Genomic DNA, 20,026 nt, shown 5'->3' on the forward strand with positions numbered 1-20,026 from the left:
ACCCAAGTTCAACATTATTTCACTATATGTAAGATGTGAAAATTCATTTCTAAATAAATAATTTGGCAAAAAATGCTTTGTCACACTTATTTTTAAAATGCTTTGTTACATTTTTTATTAGTATTTCAAGGTGATAACATTGAACAATGGTGAAGTGGAGGTTGGTGTAGTTGAGGCTGGGGATAATTTCATTGTACACATTGTGGGGAATAGCTCCACTGTACACAATGTGGTGAATGTTCAATGTTCATTGACGTACATACCTTCATTGCCTTCCAATCGATGCTTTCACCACCTCGCCACTATTACATTGTTGTTCTCGACAATGCTCATACAGAGCCATGCAACAAATCCTGATTGATAGAGTTGTATCGTTTTTGTTTTTACATTCTTGTATGCCCTCTATGCAAAATCCTAGCTACATAATCAAGTTAACATGTGATGCAAGAGTATTAGAGCTTCGAAACCATTAAGTCTTCATGTGAATAAACTTCAAAAAAGGGACTTGATTTTTGAGAATAATTTATATTCTTTTATGTAAATAAATTGTGTTTTCCAAATTGATATATTTTATGAGTTTTATAACTGATGAGTAATAGTTTTAGAAAAGTTATGGATAGACGAGATTTTGTCCATAAGGGAAAAACTAATTTACCTTGAAAATCATGAGAGATTTAGGGAATAAATCATGAAATCTTTAGGGAATAAATCATGAGAGCTTTATGGAATAAATCAAGGAGTGATTTATGAAGTAGGAAAATCTACTTTTCTTCTAATTTTGTATTTAATCATTGTAAGCCTACAAGCAAGGCTAATGGCCAAATGAAAGTGAAATCAGATCCTCATAGAGAGAAACAAATGTTTTGAGTATTTTTGTATGTACAAGTTTTGTTAATGAAATGAAATTTCATATTTTATGTGTATGAAGTGTCTATGTGCACGATTATTGAAGAATTCTTAAAATCTGGAATTGGTAGAATTAAGTGCCTATGTGTGTGAATTGGGCAAATAAATCTTATTGAAGATTTAGTGAAATTAAATTTACTGCATGTATTAAATGCTGGAGACCAAGAATCATTGGTCAAACTGTTGATGAGAGATTTGCAGTTAAATTTTTTGTGAATTTTGTATTGAATTTAGTTATGGGTTATGTTGAGATCGTATGGAGATCTAAGTATAGACCATTGGATGAGTTGTGATTGGAAAATTCGATTTTCCTGCTATCAAGTGGTATCAGAGCTGGTTAGCTCTTTAGAGAAGAGAGACAGAGATGATTATGCTCTTTGAGATTGGAAGAAATGTGTAATATTCCCTTTCTTGATCTGGTCAAAATGGACAGAATTTGTCTATGGTTTATCTATCTGCTATGTTTTTCTTAAGAAATTGGTGTGGCCAGTTCCAGACGAAAACCCTGTGGGTGTTATTTTGTTTGGTGGATCCATCCATGGTCCACGATTGTGCTTTAGTGCATTTGTCTTCTCTTTGATAAGCAACCATACGTGCCATTATAGGAGCTTGAAATTTATTGTATGACATGTACTATTTCTTCAGTTATTAATATAAATAAAGGCTGCATTTGCATTTGCCTTCTCTTTGATAAGCAGCCATACGTGCCATTGTAGGAGCTTGAAATTTATTGTATGACATGTACTATTTCTTCAGTTATTAATATAAATAAAGGCTGCATTTTCATATTTGTTTTATGTTCGTTGTTTTTACTGCAAAATTTTTTAGAACATCTAGAGTGTATCAGATCTGTTAGATATTTTGGTGTTTGGGATATTACAGTGGTATCAGAGTTGTGCATCCTGCCAGCCTGAGGGTTATAGTTGATACATCAATTTTTTCATGCCGTAACTTCGGTGAGATTTCTCTGCACCCTAACTGACATTTACCCAACTTCGGTGGTACCAAATACCACCCTCGCTGGTCGATTAATTATCTTATTTGGTTCGTGGAAATGATTATGGATTGGTTCTAAGACTATTGTATAAGATCTTATCATCCAAGGCCATCGAACCCTTATCAAATCTGAGTTCTAATTGGGCATTTCAGGATCATGCGATTGAGACGAGCAGGATCAAGTTCGTATACAACATTTTTCCATTGTTGAATATCTGCAAACCTGCATCGCCAAGCTTTGTTGGTGGGGCAAACTACCATACCACAAAAGTTACCAGTCGTTGGGTCACACGAGGACCATGTAGGGGTCATCAGGGCCTAATAGTCTCATGATCGATGTGGGCAATGTTTTCAGAGGCAATAAAGGGCGATGACCATGCATAAGCTTTTATAGGAAGAGCAACATATATATAGTCATCCGAGGAGCAGAAGTCTGGAAGGTTCCTTTAGGTACCCAACGCTTGAAGGGAGACATGCGATCTATCTGAAAGCGCCCTCAAGGACGATCCCAAAATCGCTGAGTTCCAGAATCAATGTTCCCTCCTCACGTAGACAGAATAACAGGGTTCTCTATAATTTATGGGAGCACGCCAATGTAAAGGATATGTTGAAATATTAATTTCAAACTGTTGTACTGCGCACATTTAATTCAGCAAAACCACCAGTCTCCCATCGGACCGCTTTTGTTGAGGTAGTGGTTTTCCTTCGAGGGGCTCCGCTACTGTACACCTTTCGACGCGTGTCCCCAGTACGTTTTGCAAAACAGCGTTTTATTGGGACGTAACGTTTGTTTTGTTTGGGCAAGCGATATTCGTCCGATTGCAAGGATGGATGATGATCGTTGATTAAACCAAAGTTAATGTACATGCCTGCAGCAAATGGAGACTGCATGAAGTTTCATTTTGACCGCCGATCTTATGAGTAAAATATTTAATGAAATTTATTACGGGATGGTAAATGTAGGTAGGCTTTTAATTTTATTGCTTTTTTTTCATGTACGAGAAGTATGGTCATGTTTTTTTTGTTATTAAAAATATATGTTATGTTCTTTTGTTTTTAGCGTTGACTATGTATTGTAAAAAAAATGGCACAACAGTGCGTATGTGTAGTTTTGAATATGCAAAAAAAAGAACACGCAGCAGCGTGAGAAAAATCTATGTGTAATTTCCACACAGCAGTGTGTTGATCTCTCCAGCAGAGACAGAAGTTTTTTTTTATTATTATTTTGTAATGCAGTAGTGTGAATGAAACAAGAGGATTTTTTTTACAGCAGTAAATGTAAGAGATTTTTACACACAGCAGTGTAAAATCTCAGGAGGAGACAGAGTAATTTTTTTTTGTTGTTGTTGAAATGTTCTTGGTGTAATCCCTCAGGCAGAGGAAGAATATTTTTGTAATAACAGTTTTATTTTAATGAATACAAAGCTTTTGTGGGTGTGTGTAATACTCTGTTCTCAGAAAACAATTGTAGCTTCCCTGTGTTAAAGATCCTGGTTAAAACAGAGGATTGTTCTCTGTTCATTATTTGTTTGAAATTACCAGAAATTTCCAACATGGTATCGGAGCTTGTCCAGGCTCTTTGAAGGTGTCAAAGAAGCTGAAGGAAGGTTTCTTGCCGAAGCAGCTTCTCCAGCAGAGTGAAGACTCAGTCAAGAAAGGATCAAAGTATTTCTCAGATTAGTTTTCTGTGTTGCTGTTGAAGACACTCAGTGATTTTTAAATACACAGTCAAATATTTTGAACCATAGTTAGAGTGCAAGGAATGGCTGGCTCCAGCACCAGCACTAGCATGGGTATTTTTAATACTCAGCTCCCACAGTTTAATGGAAAAAACTATGACTATTGGGCAATAACCATGAGATCCCTGTTTGCCTCACAAGATTTATGGGAACTTGTTGAATATGGGTTTGAAGAACCAAGAGATGAAGATGAGTTTAATAGATTAACTCAGGTAGAGAAAAATCTGTTGAAGAGCAATAAGAAGAAGGATTCAAAAGCCCTCGTATTTTTATATCAAGCAGTGCATGAGAGTGTGTTTCCAAGGATAGCAGCAGCCAAGACATCCAAAGAAGCATGGCAAACTCTCAAGACAGCCTATCAAGGCATGGAAAAAGTGAAGACAACAAAACTACAGTTGCTGAGGAGAGATTTTGAGAATTTGTGCATGAAGGAGTCAGACAATATTGACTCATTCTTCACACATGTGATTGGTCTGGTCACACAAATAAGATCTCATGGAGAAACTCTTGAAGAAAGGAGGATTGTGGAGAAACTATTGAGGGTCCTACCCTCAAAGTTCGATGTGATTGTCACCACCATAGAAGAGACAAAGGATCTCACAAACTTTTCAGTTGATGAACTTCATGCATCACTGATAACACATGAGCAGAGCTTGAGTAGAAATGAAAAATCATCTCTAGAGCAAGCCTTCAAGACCCAGATGTCCTTTGGAAGAGGAAGAGGTCAAGGCAGAGGAAACAAGAGAGGAAGAGGCAGAAGCCAAAACAGAGGTGGAAGGAACAGTCCAGCAAATGCTCAAGGAAGAGGCAGCAATCCAAATCAGAACCAAAGCCAAGGCAGCAGCCAACAAAGTGGACAACATCATGCTCAAGGACAAGGGTATGAAAAATCCAATGTCCAATGTTATTATTGTAAAAAGTATGGACATTATGCAAATGATTGTAGGAAGAAGCAGCATGATATGAGCAATAGATCTAGTGCAAATATCACTAGAGAAAATATCAGCCAAGATAATGTGCTCTTAGCTTGTAACATGGTTGAAACAAACAGTGATGATATATGGTTTCTAGACTCCGGTTGCAGTAACCATATGACAGGAAACATAGCCCTGTTTTCTGCTTTAGATCAGAGTGTGAAGTCACAAGTCACACTTGGGACTGATAATAAAGTTTCTGTTATGGGAAAAGGAAAAGTAAAAATATTTACAAAGAAAGGTGAAAGGAAAACCATAGTAGATGTCTATTATGTTCCTGGAATGAAGTGTAACCTCTTAACTATTGGACAGCTTGTTCAAAAGGGGTACAATGTTTTCTTTGAGAATGATGTATGCACCATCATGGATAGAGCACCCAGCAAAAGATGTATTGTTGAAGTGAAGATGACAAGGAACAGGATGTTCCCTCTCAGAATAAGAGCAGATTTGAAAAACAAAGAATTAATTGCAGCAGTTACCTAAGAGGCTTTCCAAAGCGTACCAAAGGATGAAAATTGGTTGTGGCACTTGAGATTTGGGCATCTCAACTTTGGAGGTCTTAACTTGTTGAACAGAAAAGGAATGGTAAGAGGATTACCATTGATAGAGAAACCGGACAGCCCTTGTGAAGGTTGTATCTTGGGGAAACAACATAGAGAAAGTTTTCCATCAGGGAAAAGCATAAGGGCAAAGGCACCCTTAGAAATTGTCCACTCAGATTTATGTGGACCAATGCAAACTCCATCACTAGCAGGCAACCAATATTTTCTAACATTCATTGATGATTGTACTAGAAATACTTGGGTTTATTTCCTAAAAAACAAAAGTGAAGTGTTTGAAAAATTTCGAAATTTCAAGGCACTTGTAGAAAACCAAAGCGGGCTGCATATCAAAGTTCTAAAAACTGACAGAGGAGGTGAGTATATCTGCAAGGAATTTCTACGGTTTTGTAGAGAAAATGGAGTCCATAAGCAGTTTACAGCTAGGTACACCCCACAGCAAAATGGAGTTGCTGAAAGGAAGAACAGGACAATCATGGACATGGTGAGGAGTATGTTAAAGGCAAAGCATTTTCCAAATCATTATTGGGCTGAAGCTGTATATTGTGCAGCGTATATTTTGAATAGATGCCTACAAAAGCAGTGATGAACAGAGTGCCGGAAGAAGCATGGAGTGGGAGAAAGCAAGGAGTCACCCACATGAAAGTTTTTGGTTGTGTGGCTTATGCACACATTCCAGATCAGCTAAGGAGGAAGTTGGACAGCAAAGGGGAGAAATGTATTTTCATTGGATACAGTGAGGAATCCAAAGCTTATAGGTTGTATATCCCATCTACCAAGAAGTTGTTTGTGAGCAGAGATGTTCAATTCATTGAGGAAGAAGCTTGGGATGGAAGCATATAGAAAACAGTGAATGTTAAAAATTGTTTGTCTCATGATGAAGATGATGAGGAGATGGCTGAAATACATCCCCAAACAGCAGCGCCAACACAAGGGCAGCAAGAGACACCCTTGAGGAGAAATGAAAGTGCTTCTCCAAGCACATCACAAGGAGGAAATTCAAGTGCGTCTTCAAGCACTTGTACACCAAATGAAAGAGGTAAGAAATTCAGAAATTTAAGTGACATTTATGATGAAAGTATGAATTCTTTGTTTGCTTTATATTATCATGTTGATGACCCTATTCATTTCGAAGATGATATTAAGGATAGGAAATGGATAGAAGCTATGGATGAGGAGATCAATGCCATAGAAAGAAACAAGACATGGGATTTGGTCGAACTACCAAAAGGAAAATAAGTCATTGGAGTCAAATGGGTTTACAAGACCAAGAGTAATGCTGAAGGCAAAATAGAAAGACACAAGGCAAGATTGGTTGTCAAAGGATACAAGCAGCAATATGGGAGAGACTATGAGGAAACTTTCGCACCGGTTGCAAGAATGGAAACCGTGAGAGCAGTGCTGTCCATAGCAGCACAAAACAAGTGGAAAGTTTACCAAATGGACGTGAAGTCAGCATTCCTAAATGGAGTATTAATGGAAGAGGTTTACATTGAACAACCTCTAGGCTATGAAAAGAAAGGCCAAGAGCACAAAGTGTGCAAATTGAAGAAAGCTCTTTATGGGCTGAAACAAGCACGAAGAGCATGGTACAGTAGGATAGATTCCTATCTACTGGAAAATGGATTTGATAAGTGTGAGGGAGAACCCACCGTCTACATCAAAGAAAAGGATGGTAAAATTCTAATTGTTGTGTTATATGTTGATGATGTTATTTTCACAGGTAATGATGATTATCTTATTGAAAAATTCAAAACAGTCATGAAAGAAGAATTTGAAATTACTGACATGGGTTTGTTGAGATACTTCTTAGGAATAGAAGTAGATCAAAATGAAAATGGAATTTTTATTTCATAAGTAAAATATGTTAATGAAGTATTGGAGAGATTCAATATGCAGGACAGCAAGGCAGCAATCATTCCCACAGTGATGGGATTAAAACTCAGCAAAGAGAACAACAGCAAGGATTTTGATCCTAGTTTGTATAAGAGCATAGTTGGCAGCCTCATGTATTTGACTGCAACTAGGCCAGATATAATGTTTGTTGTTAGTTTAATTTCCAGATTCATGGAGAGGCCAAAAGAAACACATTGGCAGGCAGCAAAAAGAATTCTGAGGTATGTTAAAGGTACTAAAAGGTTTGGCATTTTATATACTATCTCAGAATGTTCAGATTTAATTGGATACACTGATAGTGATTGGGCTAGAAGTGTAGATGATCGGAAAAGCACATCCGGTTATGTTTTTCACATGGGTTCAGGAGCCATTTCATGGGCTTCTAAGAAACAGCCTATTGTAGCATTGTCTACAACAGAGGCAGAATATGTGGCAGCTACAGCAGCAGCATGTCAAGCAGTTTGGATGAGAAGAATGTTAAGGAGCTTAGGCCAAGAGCAGGCAAAAGGAACGGTAATTTTTTGTGACAATAGCTCAGCTATTGCATTATCCAAGAATTCGGTGTTTCATAAGAGAACGAAACACATTGACACAAGGTTTCATTACATCAGGGAATTGGTAAGCAATGGAGAAATTGTTTTAAAACATTGCAGGACTCAAGAGCAGATTGCAGACATTCTGACAAAGCCATTGGACCAGAAAAGCTTTGAATTTTTGAGGAAATGTTTGGGTATGACTGATAACCCAGCAGTTGAAATTAAAGGGGAGTGTTGAAATATTAATTTCAAACTGTTGTACTGCGCACATTTAATTCAACAAAACCACCAGTCTCCCATCAGACCGCTTTTGCTGAGGTAGTGGTTTTCCTCCGAGGGGCTCCGCTACTGTACACCTTTCGACGCATGTCCCCAGTACGTTTTGCAAAACAGCTTTTTATCGGGACGTAACGTTCATTTTGTTTGGGCAAGCGATATTCGTCCGATTGCAAGGATGGATGATGACCGTTGATTAAACCAAAGTTAATGTACATGCCTGCAGCAAATGGAGATTGCGTGAAGTTTCATTTTGACCGCCGATCTTATGAGTAAAATATTTAATGAAATTTATTACGGGATGGTAAATGTAGGTAGGCTTTTAATTTTATTGTTTTTTTTCATGTACGAGAAGTATGGTCATGTTTTTTTTTTTTGTTAAAAATATATGTTATGTTCTTTTGTTTTTAGCGTTGACTATGTATTGTAAAAAATATGGCACATCGGTGCGTATGTGTAGTTTTGAATATGCAAAAAAAAGAACACGTAGCAGCGTGAGAAAAATCTATGTGTAATTTCCACACAGCAGCGTGTTGATCTCTCCAGTAGAGACATAAGTTATTTTTTTAATTTTGTAATGCAGTAGCGTGAATGAAACAAGAGGATTTTTTTTACACACAGTAGTGTAAAATCTCAGGAGGAGACAGAGTAATTTTTTTTGTTGTTGTTGAAATGTTCTTGGTGTAATCCCTCAGGCAGAGGAAGAATATTTTTGTAATAGCAGTTTTATTTTAATGAATACAAAGCTTTTGTGGGTGTGTGTAATACTCTGTTCTCAGAAAACAATTTTAGCTTCCCTGTGTTAAAGATCCTGGTTAAAACAGAGGATTGTTCTCTGTTCATTATTTGTTTGAAATTACCAGAAATTTCCAACAGGATAGATCCAGTTTGCAAAGGGACGTAGACTGCCAATTAAAGACGCTATAGGGGGGAAACAACCTCATCCATAACAACATTCTTGTCATTTAAGGAAAATCAAGCATCAGTTGATTGGTTAATCAACCCCGCTCACTTCACAGCATTCACGATTAGCAAGGATTGAACACAGTCTCTGCAGTTCTTGTGGCACGGAAGAGGGTTGAACATTGTTCGAGGGCCATCGGTTGTAGCGAGTTGACCAACCGCTTGCCACAGGGTCATCTACCTGCATCATCGGCAGAGTCATCTCACTCTAATGTGCACTGGATGTTGTGGGGGTAAGTGAAGAAAGTTGAGGAGAAAGAAGGAAGGCTAAGTATGAGATCAAAGTCATAATGTCATCATTTTATTTTTGGAAATACCTGAGGAATTAACATAGTAATCCTTTGGGTTGCAATACTTTGGTGGATAAAAAATGGTAACAACTTCCAGATCAGAAGCAAGTGCAGAACAACAAGGCTTTCTCTCGGAAGATCCATTCTATCCTTCAACAGTCAAAGGATATATGGAAGGAAGATGTAAGAAGAAATTTTCTCTTTGAACTTGGATCCAAATTGCAGAGAGCAAAGTCAGACATAGATCTTCATAAGTTGGAGGAATTAGACACATGTCTGTCTAAGGTGGGGCAGCCAGAATGGAAGAAACTCGGTTGGGTTCTCAAGCCATCCATGCTTGCATTGATACAACCGAAACTTTGGGAACATCACTATGAAGAGGTCAAACTTACAGTTTTTTCTTGTCTCAGCAGAGTCATAGCTCTATCATCACCACTACTGCCCTACAACAATGATCTCATGAGAGATATACTGCAGCTGATAGTAGAAGCCCTTTAGGGATTGAATAACATCATGCTTCCTACCTTTCAGAAACGGTGCATAATTTTAAAACTCATGGCAGAATTTAGCTTTGGCACATTCATGCTGAATCTGGAGTGTAATGAGTTGATCTTTCAATTGCTCCAAATATTTTACACTAGTGTTACATCATCTCATTCAGACCATGTCAAAACAAGCATGCAAAATATTGTGTCTCTATTCTTAGAAGGAAATGCTGACATTTGCAAGATACTAAGAACCAAATTGTTGACCATTTGGAGGAAGGAACCATAAGGATCACCAGTTGCCTATGATCTAGTCGAGAAGTTGGTTAGGAAAAACATAAAATTGCTCAGAAGGGTGTTGACTAGAAAGGAGTTGAGAAGGATTTATGGAGGAAGCAAGAACAAAATCTGCAGCAAGAATGAACTGAGGAGGAGAGGACTATGCTTTATCTGCAAGGGACCTTGGGCCCTTAACCATTCATGTCCAGGTGATAAGGAGGCAACAAGGGTAGATCATGGGGATTTACCCATAGTCAGAATCACCAGTTTTCAAAAGAGAACCTATGAAGGATCCAAGCAGTCAATTACAGATGGTGAACAACAACAACATGTTTTTTCAGAGAAACTTGCAGGACAAGCCAATGATAATCAATCAGTTTGACAAAGTACATGAGGACAAGAAGGAGAGAATTCCTCCTGGTGATAAGGTAGTTGAGTCTATAGATATCCAGGAGAACATCCATAAGGAATATGGGCAATCAGGTATAGATAACAGTCCACCAATACATCCATGTTTGGTAATCAGAGAGGGTGGAAAACTTATCCCCCCATGTGGAGAAGGCCAGGAAGAAGACATTCAAGGAAAATCAAATGAGGAGACAGTAATAATAAACCAACATGATGAGCATGATCATGCGAGGCAACATGACAAATATAGTATGTAGGACAAGCCATTTCTAGAGGGTCAGTCAAAGGTTCAAGTTGAAGTTGTGGTCATGGGGCATCCAGTGTAGACATATACAGAGACATTCAAGAAGGCACAAGAATTTACAGTAGAGGATTTTCGAGAAAGGATCATGCATTTCAAGACATATCTTATGATGTTGAAGCAGAGAGTTTGGATAGTTCGAGACACTATCTTACAGGAGAATGGAAAAATTGAGGAGCTCATAGGGGTATGTGTCGAATCAATGACCCAATTGTCTAGTGTTGAGGAACAACTCAAGTCCCTCACAAGGCAGTAAGACAAGTACAGTTGGGAGTTCCAGAGTAGCCCTCTACCGGAGTACATAGATAAGGCTTGCAACACTACAAATGTTCTCCAAATGCATCATGTTGGGTGACCGAGTGAAGCAACATGAGTTAAGCATCGAGCAACATCAACATAGTAGATTTGAAATTATTCAACCTTCCCAAGGCATGGATTGGCGAGAATTTATGAGTTCGTACTCTATTGATGGGTTGATTACTAGGAGGACACTCACATCCAAGGGCATATTGCAGCTTTGGCCATTTGGCACGGGCAGTGATGGAGGGCTGAGATTGTACCATAACCCATAGGTCCCAGGACTTAGGTGGCATTGGGATCCAGGAGAATCCATTGGGGCTAGGATTGGCCAGAGGATTGTTTGGGATCTAGATGAATCTATCGAGGGAAGGATTGGTCGGAGGATCGTTTGGGATCCAGGTATCAAAGGATCCATTCAAGATCATGTAGCATGGAGGTATGGAATAAAACACTGGGTTGTATGGGATCTTGGTATCAATACTTTTGTTGAGGATAGCAGTGAATTGCTTAAGGGCGAGCAATCTTTGGGTAGGAGGATTTGTAATATTCCATTTCTTGATCTGGTCAAACCAGACAAAATATTTTCATGGTATTTACCGTAGTATTTTCTCATGGTGTTAGCCCAAGGTATTTTCCTTTGGTTTTCGAGGGAAAATAGTCAAATTAGGTCTTTAGAGAGTCCATAAAGCCTATAAAATGGGATAGAAGTTAAGCATTTGGATCATTCGGGTTTATCTATCTTGCTATGTTTTTCTTGAGAACTTGGCGTGGCCAGTTCCAGTTTGATCCCAGGGACGAAAACCCCGTGGGTGTTATTTTGTCTAGTGGATCCATCCAGGGTCCACAATTGTGCTCAGTGCATTTTTCTCTTTGATAAGCGATTGTACGTGCCATTGCAGGGGCTTGAAATTTATTGTATGACATGTACTATTTATTTAGTTATTAATATAAATAAAGGCTGCATTTTCAGATCTTTTTTGTGTTCGGTGTTTTTACTGCAAAATTTTTTAGAACAACTAGAGTGTATCATATTTGTTAGAATTTTTTTTGTTTGAGATATTACAAAAGGATAGTTGATCAGAGTCATGCAACACAAGGAGATTGGAGAATTGCGGAAATGCAATAAGTTAATTGGTCTTTATATTTCCAAATTGATTTGTGTATAGGAATTGATGTTTGTAGGTAACAGTTGAAGGAGATTGATAGTGGATCATAGCTTGGAAGTTGTGACAGAGACAAAAAGTGAAGTAAGAATTGTGGTAGAAGAACCTTGTAGTAGAGGAAGCAGGGAACAAGTAGAAGTTCTCAAAACAAGTAAATCAAGTAAGTGCAACAACCAAAGGAGTAGAGGAGTGCTCGAGAAGGTTCTAAGGAGAGAAAATACTGAAAGGTCAAGCTAGTGAAAAAATATTGATGAGGTATTGAGTAGCAAGAAGTGGAAACTTTCTACCGAGGAGAGGCTTGGTTGTAGTTCGCTGCTGAGCATGGAGAAGCTCACAAACATAAAGAGAAGAATAACCACAGAGGGTCATTACAAAAGTTCAGGTGAAATCCATAAGAGAATGAAAAAATATGTCAATGCAAATGACATAAAGATAAAACTGAGTGATGATGAGTTTGAGAGGGAATTCTCTGAGATTAAAGAACAATTGAATGTACTTATGGAGCGGCTACAGAAACATGAGGAAGACCAAAAATGCGGATGGATTTTAATTCGAAGAAATTTAAATGGTCGGTTAAGGAATTTTTTGCAAGAAATTTGCGCAAGAAGATGAGGCACATGATAAGAACTTGATTGAAAGAAAGGGAACTCAAAGCAGTTGAGTACTAGGAAAAACAAGTGCACTTTTGTGAACCAGAGAAAGGGCCATTGCTTGGAAAGAACAAGGATGAAGCAGTGGATGAGATCCATGATTCTCATATTTTTAAAACTAATGAATTTTCTCTGGATGCATGTATGGAAGATGGTGGGAAATTACATACAACTGCCACAAAATTAGAGGAAGAGTTGAATGAAAATTATGTTACAAGTGATGAAGGTAAAGGATGACATAACTCTTACTTTGTTCTAAGCCATGATGAAGAGAAACACTTAAATGCAACACTTGTGAAAGGAGGTACAAAGAGAAATGATGAACATGAAGGAATACTCAAGGAGATTCCAAGCAATGGAATTGAGCATGGAATTCTTCTACCAAGGAAAGTAGATTTGGGCTTTGAAGAATATGTAAAACTCTTGGAAGATTGGTTAGTGAAGGACAAAGGTAATGAATGTTGCAAAGAGTTTATAAAACAATTCAAGTTTGGTTTGCTGATTTGGAAGAGAAACTATTAGATCCAAAGGTGCATATCCCACATGCACAACTAGAAGTGGAGGAGGAATTTGCCTTGAAGGATACTAAGTTGAATGATACTATAAGGTATGGTCAGCATAAATTATTTGACCTAGAGGTAATAAGAATTATGAGATTCTTATACAAATGGAAATGCAACAACAAGTGCGCGATGCAAGCAAGTTACAACAATCAAAGCCAATGTTAGATGAGGAAATAGACATGTTGTGAATGGTGATGAACAAGATGATTGAGAGAAGGTATAACAAGAGGACAATGACAACCAACAGAAAAGAAAATTTGACTATAATACTTTTCATTAACAAAGCAAGTGGACACCAACAACACAAGGTTTGGAAACTAGGAATATTGAAGGTGACAAAAGAAGAAGCATATGAACAACAACAGTGAAAAGTTTGGGATCCTAAAGGATTCATAAATTAATGAAACATGATCTGGAGATCATGAACTTTTTTCTAGCTTGGGAGTCTGATGCACGAGCATTAGAGCTTCCAACCCATTAAGTCTTCGATGTGAAAAGACTTATAAACGAGGTCTTGATTTTTGAGAAGAATTTATATTCTTCTATGTAAATTTTATTTTTCCAAGTTGGTATATTTTATGAGTTTTATAATTAATGTCATAGTTTTAGAAAAGTTATGGATAGGAAAGACCGTAAGGCAAAAGGTAATTTACCTTGAAACCCAGGAGAGATTTAGGGAATAAATCATGAAAACTTAGGGAATAAATCATGAGAACTTTATGAAATAAATCAAGGAGTGATTTATGGAGTAGGAAAATCTGCATTTCTTCTAATTTTGTATTTAATCATTGTAAACCTATGTGCAAGGCTAATGGCCAAATGAACGTGAAATCAGGCTCATAGAGAGAAACAAGTGTTTTTGAGTATTTTTGTATTTATAGGTTTTGTTAATGAAATGAAGTTTCATATCTTCTGTGTATGAAGTGTCTATATGCGAGATCATTGAAGAATTCTTAAAATCTAGAATTGGTAGAATTAAGTTCCTATGTGTGTGAATTGGGCAGAGAAATCTTATTGAAGATTTAGTGAAATTACATTTAATGCATGTGTTAAATGGTGGAGACCAAGAATAATTGGTCAAACTGTTGATGAGAAATTTTCAGTTAAATTCTTAGTGAATTTTGTATTGAATTTAGTTATGGGTTATGTTGAGATCGTATGGAGATCTAAGTATATACCAGTGGATGCGTTGTGGCAAGAAAAATTGATTTTCCTGCTTGAATGGGTCAAATGGTACTCACCTCCATGTAGAATTTCTTTTGTCCTTGCTTGACACCCTTAAACTTCACTAAATAAGTTACAGTCCTAAATTTTCAAACTTTTGTCGTGATTTGTGATGTGTTTGTATCTAGAGTTTTGAAGGAATATATAACTAAAATATTATACTTTTGAAGGAATGTATCACTGAAATTTAAGTATAATAGGGAACATTTAATACAACAAAGGTAGTAAATAAATTTTAAAACTCAATTTATAAATATGTGCTCGGAATTGTGATGCTAAATTATGCATGCCCTTAGGAAAATCAGATAAAATGCAAACCTTTTTTACTAAAAGATCTCAAAATTAGTCGTCGTATATTAATAAAAATTATCCAATAAAGATTTAATAATCATGACTTTAAATCCCATGGTAGCTTTTCAACTTAGCGATCATAGACAATATTTCCAATGGAAACCTGGTATCTTTGTGAATGTTAAAATTAGGATGAAATCAATGATGTTTTATAGGTTATAATCAACTCATAATAGTGATAATTGAGTCTTTTTTTTAACATATAACCTTTCTCATTGCTTCCACAATGGTCGGGGCATACCTCTCCATGTGTTTTTCACAATTATTTGGTCATAATTCTCCATGTATTTAGAAGCCTACCATCAAATTAAAATTGGGTCAATATGAAACGATTCAAATCAACACGACTCTCTGTATAGTGACATCGACTAATACATGAAAATTCAAATTAAATAAAGATATACTAGCAATTGCCTCAAAAGGTGCAAGAGACTCCGATATGTTTTTTAAATTGAAAAAAATTGTACTTATAAATTAATTATTTATACATTAAAATATATTTTTATGAATATAAAAATGGTTCAAAATTATCATTATGATTATAATAAATTTTTTTGTTTTTAAATTAAGTACATTTGATAAATGCATTAAACAAACAATTGCTTTGCAATTTTGGAGTTTTCATAATCTATTATTTCTAGTTCTAATTTAGCTATAAATAATTTCCTACAAACATTTAAAATATAAAACTAAAATAAAAAAAGATGAACACAAATTTATGATATCAAAGGTGCACATGGACACTCAAGCCTTAATGTCACAACAATCTTATGTTAGGTATTTGAAAAGATGACAAATTGAATATAAGAAGACTAGAGTTCACAACACAATGATTACATCTTAGGCAATTATTAGGACAATTTGTTCAACAATGAATTATTCAATACAAAGGTGATCTAATGTGTGCATTCCATCAACGAAGCAATAGGGCACTCTAAATGCCCCAATCTCAACACAAATTTCTCTACAATTTTGTTGCTTTCACCTCAAGGCTGAGAGGATTGCACACCATTGTGCTCATAGCGTGCCCAACATTTTTTTCTGAACTATAAAGCCCCCATAAAACACAATTTACAACTAGGAAGGTAATCTTGGTATGCAACAACTACTAAGAAACAAGTAAAATCTAACACTGCCTCCACTCTTGTATCAGATAAAAGTAAAATTGTTGTCGAAGTGATAAATTTTCTCTTTGTATATTCAACATGCCAAAGAAGATAATTGTAACGTTCTTTCAGCTAAAAAAAATAAAATAAAAAAGAATCTTTTGAATGCCTAGTTTGCATTTTTGAGGAATCTAGTTGTGTTCCTCATTTAATGATTACACTAACAATATTGTTGACACTTTTCATTTTCTTTTTATATATTTTATTTTATTTTGTTTACTTGTATATGTTTTTTTTGGTCAAGTAAGAGTGGATCCTTCAATTAATCGAACAAAGATTACATATGGTACACATCTTTACAAGTGTAAAGACCAACAAAAGACAGACCGGTATAAGATCAACAAACAACCGGGACGTCTGAACCCAAAACCTTACATTCAAACCCACCAAAGCCCCCTGGGCAAAACCTAAATGAAAAGACTGCCGATCTCTCCGCAATTCTTCTCCTTCAAATATTACCACTCAATCTCCCCAAAACTTAACCCTCAAACCCCACCGTCGATATAACTTTACATCAGACAGTTGAAAAATTCTCCAATCTATCAAGATCCACCATCTATCTTACTTTCAATCGGATGGTAGATAATCGCTCCGATCAACTGAGTTGTACAATGATCCTGCACCGTTAATCAAAACCCATTTGATCTGACGGTCCACAAGTCATCGTTGTTGAAACTTATGCAGTATTTACCCGCTTTACAGACCCGATATAGATTATAACCTTGGTCTAAAAAGATATCGGGTCCACTCAACCCCTTAACTTCTGATCAATTTGAAACCCAATATCCATTCGATATCTAAGGCCAACAGAGTTTATGGTCTGCAACCCTTCAATAAGCACGCTGTTTATCCCATCCTCCACTCCCTCCAAGCACACTGTTTATGCCATGGCGTAAGCATTGACTGTGGGATCTATGGTTAGGATTCGCTCTGGCACTTCAACCAGGCTCCAGGACTTCTGCTCTTTCCCACTCCCGCTAGTCTTCCTCCTACTCATTATTCATGATCTGGAAGTACTCTATATCTTTGGCTGCCTGTCTATGACAATCTTCCCTCAATTTACTAGAGGGTATAGAATCCCAGTCATACCAGATATAACTCTCCTTGCATATCACGCCTTCATTCGCCAGACGATCAGCTAACATATTGGCTTCTCTTCGCACATGAACAAAATTTACTATTCTCAGGGTTCGCAAGTGGGAGTGAATGCGCTGAAAGACCTGCGAGAGCCTCCAATGTTTTGACACTTTTCCAGGTGCCGTTCCATTGCACATTTTCTTGGTTGCATTAATGACCAATTCTGAGTCAACTTCAATGATGGCGTTGTGTAAATTTAACTCAATCAGGATTTCCAGACATTGTTCTAAGGCCATGAGCTCCGCCATGTTATTAGTGGCAGTCCCCAAGTGACTGTGGAAGATATCCTTTATGCTCCCCTGTTCATCTCTTATGACACCTCCAAATCCAACCATCCCTGGGTTGCCCTTAGAGGCCCCATCTATATTGATTTTCAAAAAACCATGAGGAGGATGCTGCCAAATATCTTTACCAGCAGTTGTTTTTCTCACACCCTTAATAGCGCCAAGGGGAACCAGAGAATGGAGACCCAACTACCTCAGAATGCGAGCCTCCTGGGCCGAAGGGGGGTCCTCAGGAATTTTCCACATAAGGGCTCCTACTGTATCTTTGATCTGTCGTAGAATTTGGCCAATGATATTCTGGATCGAGCCTGTTTTGTTCTTGAAAATCCTGCCATTCCGTTCTTTCTAGACATCCCAGATAATAAAGCCTATAACTAGAGTCCAAGCCTTATTAATGATTTCATTACTTGATAAGTCTTTCCTCCAATTCTTCAATGTGTTGGTGATGCTGAGTTTGTCTCTATCAGTTTGCTTTAAGATTGAGGCCGCCCAATCCCACAAGGTAGAGGTGAAGGGGCAGTGGTTTAGTAAATGCTCCATCATTTCTTCCTTTAATCCACAAAGATGGCATTTGGATGGGCCAACAAATCCCCTTTTCAGAAGAGTCTCCCAAGTGAGAATCTTCTTTTGGAGAACTAACCACATAAATAACTTGACTTTCATCCATTGCGGGTTCCTCCAAATGTTATTCCAAACCTGGTTAGGGTTTGGATAATCAAAACCTAGGTCCATGCATTTAGCTTCTTTGAGGTTAAAGGTGCCTTCGGTGTTTCGACCCCATCTTAGTTGGTCAGATGAGGAAGACACTAAAATCTTCCTCTTTTCCAAGTCTAGAGCCAGGGAATCCACCTGTGCTTTCAAAGGACTCTCTTCACTATAACCAAGATTCTTCCACATTCGCCATTTGCCATTGTCCCTTACCTGATACCAGAAGTCACTTACCATGAGTAGGCCTTTGTTATCAGTGTCATTTTTGAGAGCGGTTAGTTCTTCTCTAAACAAATTTGGTTCCTGCTGCCAGTTATCCTCCCAAAACCGTGCAAGGTTCCCAACTCTGATCTCCCAGAAACTGTGTTGTTGGACAATGCCTCTATTCTCCCAAGCAAGGTTCCAAATGTGGGAGCCCTTGATGAGCCCTGAAATTCTGATATGATCCCTCTCCTGCCAATTATTTTCATATTTCTGCTTCCAAATCTTTACCCAAGGGGTTGCCGATTCCTTGAGCCACCTCCACCAAAGTTTTGCTCCCGAAACTCTGCTGAGGATTTCAGGGTCATGAAGCCCCAAACCTCCATGGGCCTTAGGTTTGCAGAGCTTGTCCCAAGCTACCAACACCCACTTCTTTTTCTCTTCCCCTTTGCCCCAAATAAAATCTTGTTGAATACTCCTGATTTGTTGTATAACACCTTTGGGAGCAGGGAGAGTTGAAAACATGAAAATGGGTATAGCCTGCAGGACAGCCTTTGTAAGCACAAGACACCCTGCCAAGTTCAAATGCCTATAGGTCCATTTCCTGACTTCATCCTGAAGTTTATTGGTGACTGGTTCCCACACTCCCTTACTCAGAGGTTTGTCAGTAAGAGGCATTCCAAGGTACTTGGAAGGTAACTGAGCCCTTTGAAACCCAAGAATTTTGGTGAGGTTCCTCTGAATAGCAATGTCAGTATTGAAAAAAAAAACCTTTGATTTGTCAAGGCTTACCTCTGTACTAGCTGCCAAAGCAAAGTCGTTCAGGATTTGTTTGAAAGCTCTGGCTTCCTTGACCATAGGAATGCCCTGCAACATTGTATCATCCACAAATTGTTGATGAGTAGAGGCATCCCCATCCGGGGTAAGTTTCAGACCCTGGATTCTTCCTTCACCATTTTCCATTTTGATCACTCTACCTAGTCCTTCCATCATGAGAACAAAGAGGAAGGGGGAGAGTGGATCCCCTTGTTTGAGACCCCTAGAAGGTATAAAGGTTCTAGAGGGAGATCCATTAAGCAGAATTGAGAAACTAACCGAGGATACAAGGGCCATAACCCATCTTATCCAGTTGTGGTCGAATCCATAAGCTCTTAGCACTTCCTTGATGTACACCCAACTTAGCTTATCATAAGCTTTCGCTAGGTCCAGTTGCATGATCATACCAGCTTGCTTCTTGCTCTTAAGAGAGTGTACCACCTCGTGAGCTTGTATGATGTTGTTGAGAATCTGTCTTCCTTCCACAAAACCAGTTTGCTCCTCTGAAACGAGAGCAGGAAGAAGAGGCTTTAGTCTGGTAGCAATCACTTTGGAGATAATTTTGTACACCACATTACATAAGGCTATGGGTTTGAATCTGTCCGGTGTCATAGCTTTTTACTGCTTTGGAATCAAAGCTATGAAAGAGGCATTAAGAGATTTCAAAACAGTTTTGGATCTTCTAGAGTCTTCCACAACCTCAAAGATATCTTGTTTGACTGTTTTCCAACAAGCTTTGAAGAAATCCACATTGAAACCATCAGGGCCAGGAGCTTTCCCATTTTGCATATCATTGATAACTTCGCTAACCTCCTCTTCAAACACTGGCCTGTTAAGATTGTGGTTGTCTTCCT

Source organism: Pinus tabuliformis, chromosome 8, assembly GCF_031772625.1.
Source record: "Pinus tabuliformis cultivar Carrire ecotype Pingquan chromosome 8, CPIR1, whole genome shotgun sequence".
NCBI classification, from domain to species: Eukaryota; Viridiplantae; Streptophyta; class Pinopsida; order Pinales; family Pinaceae; genus Pinus; species Pinus tabuliformis.